The sequence below is a fragment of the Delphinus delphis genome, chromosome 12, assembly GCF_949987515.2.
Source record: "Delphinus delphis chromosome 12, mDelDel1.2, whole genome shotgun sequence".
Lineage (NCBI taxonomy): Eukaryota > Metazoa > Chordata > Mammalia > Artiodactyla > Delphinidae > Delphinus > Delphinus delphis.
The window spans coordinates 80,892,242-80,895,015 of NC_082694.2; the positions used below are offsets into that span (position 1 = coordinate 80,892,242).

The following is a 2,774-nucleotide window of genomic DNA, read 5'->3' on the forward strand; positions in this document are numbered from 1 at the left end:
ACGCTTTTCTAATTCTTGAGGCTGTGGCCAGATGGTATGAACAGCTGAATCTCCTTAGAGAAATAGTTAAGAAAAGGCAAGAAATAGAAGAATACAAAAATAAATGTCTAACTTTCAGGAGAGGAAATCAAAATTATCCTCTCAGAAGAGAGTAAAAACTATGCATTAAGAAGACAAATTATTGCAGTTCAACTTGATGGGGAAAAGTATTCAGAGAAGGCATAAGGGACAATGCCTGAGGTACCAGGGGGAGTGACAAGCAAATCTGCAGGTGAAGGAAATGCACAAAAAGCTGACACTCTAGGGGGACTTCCCTGGTGGTCCAGTGGTTAGGACTCTGCACTTCCAATGCAGGGGCCACGGGTTCAAACCCTGGTCAGGGAACTAAGATTCCACGTGCTGTGTGGCGTGGCCAGAAAAACAAAAAGAGCTGGCACTACAGCTAATACTGACTATTGAGATACCCTCAACCTCTTAGAGCAGGGGTCCCAAACCCCCGGGTCACAGGCTGGTGGCCTGTTAGGAACCAGGCTGCACAGCAGGAGGTGAGCAGTAGGCGAGCGAGTGAAGCTTCATCTGCTGCTCCCCACCACTCCCCACCGTTCCCCATCGCTCCCCATCGCTCCCCACCGTTCTCCATTGCTCCCCATCACCCTCCATCACTCCCCATCGCTCCCCACCACTCCCCATCGCTCCCCATCGCCCCCATCTCTCCCCATCACTCCCCACTGCTCCCCATCACTCCCCATCGCTCCCCATCGCTCCCCACCACTCCCCATTGCTCCCCATCACCCCGATCACTCCCCATCGCTCCCCATCACTCCCCACCGTTCCCTGTCGCTCCCCATCCCTCCCCATCGCTCTCCACCGTTCTCCATTGCTCCCCATCACCCTCCATCACTCCCCATCCCTCCCCACCGCTCCCCATCGCTCCCAATCGCCCCCATCTCTCCCCACTGCTCCCCATCGCTCCCCATTGCCCCCATCGCTCCCCATCGCTCCCCACTGCTCCCCATCCCTCCCCATTGCCCCCATCGCTCCCCATCGCTCCCCACCACTCCCCATTGCTCCCCATCACCCCAATCATTCCCCATCGCTCCCTTCACTCCCCACTGCTGGCGTTACCACCTGAACCATCCCCCCGCTCCCCGTCCATGGAAAAATTGTCTTCCAAGAAACTGGTCCCTGGTGCCAAAAAAAGTTGGGGACCACTGTTAGAGAATGAACGAACATCATGAGGCCTCCTTGGTTCCTCATTATCGCTATTTCCTCCTGAATATATTTGCCACATAGAATCTTCTTTTGCTTTTTAAAATCAATGATTGGTTTCTGGCAATGCCTGTGCTTCGGTGTCCCTAATGGATTGGAAATATGAAGAAAGAAGTGAAATTAGATGCTTGAAGGGCATGAGAGCAAACATTGCCCAGCACCTGCTGAATGCCAGGTAACACACCAGGAAGCAACCAGAACGTCTCAAATCCTTGTTCTACAAGTAGCACCTCCATTATACAGGTGGGAAGACTGAGGCTCTGAAAGGTTAAGTTGGTTGCTCAAGATGAAGGGACGAAGTGGAATTTACATCCGGGGCTGTATGATGCCAGAGCTCAGGATTCATTTATTTCAAAACAAGATGATTGAATCATTTTTTAAAAATTGACAAAGATGATTCTGAAGGAAATTTGCTCCGGGCTCTGCTACCTTCCTTCTCAAAACTGTCTCTACTTCGCCATTCCTTTACTTTGTTTAGTCTCTTCGGGCTCCTTACAGCCACGGGAAGTCTGCCTGGAGGGCGCAGTTCCAGCACCCTCCTCCCACATTACCTCCATGGTTGCTGAGAAGTTCAAATGCACAGACAAGCCCTCAGGCAGCACAAGAGGCCAGCGATCCATCAGCCAAGCAGTGCTCTCCATCAGCCAAGCAGTGCTCTCCAACAGCCCATTCCTCCGGCACAGCACTGGCACAGGAACAAGTGCTAATTACTCCACCTCCAGCATCCTTCAGAAACAGCAGGGACTGTGCTGAAAACCAGCCAGGGCAGCCTGATCTGCTCCGCAGCTACAGAAGTTCCTGCTCAGAGGAAGTCGTGGGGGCAGGGGGCAGATCCCTGTGCACGGCGGGCAGCAGGACTGCAGCCTGGAAACGTGTCCTCAAGGAGCATGTCCATCTCTCTGGTCTCCTTTCCTCTCTCTCTTCTCTTCTTTCTTCTTTTTTCTGTTCTTTTTCTCTTTTCTCGTCCCCCTTTCTCCTCTTGGCATCTTTTATGTACAGCCTTCTTATATCCTTCTCTACAAGTTCTCTTTCTCCCTCCTTCCTCCCTCCTTCCCTCCCTCCCTCCCTCTCTTCATGCCTTCCTTCCTCCCTTCCTTCATCCTTTTCTACTTTTTTGCTTGCTTCCTTGCCTTCTGAGGCCCTACAACTAGAGTGTTCAGCACAGCATATTATATAGTCTTACAAAAAATAAAATAAGGCCTAATTATGTATATCTTTTTTTAATATCCTGAAGATCTTGGTTTCTTAGAAGCCATGTCCTGCTCTCATAATTCTGGAAAAAATACAGGTCTCTCAAGCTCAGAATTAGGGGGAATCTCAGAGAACATCTAGTTCAATTCTCAGTGCATGCAGGAGTCACGTGGGCAACATACTCAACAGGCGTTCTCCAAATAGTGGTCAGGACCTCCGATCGGGTAGAGAAGAGTGGAGGAGGTGAGGGCCCAGGCAGCTCAGCACAGCGCCCAGGTCATCCTGGAAGAGTGGTGACTCTCCTGAAAGCAGCC

General features: G+C 51.2%; 1 non-coding gene across 1 annotated transcript; it reads left to right on the forward strand.

The window, feature by feature from the left end:
• Positions 1-311: 311 nt before the first annotated feature.
• Positions 312-384, forward strand: TRNAG-UCC (transfer RNA glycine (anticodon UCC)). Its single transcript has one exon. It is a non-coding gene; the product is annotated as a tRNA-Gly (tRNA).
• Positions 385-2,774: the final 2,390 nt, after the last annotated feature.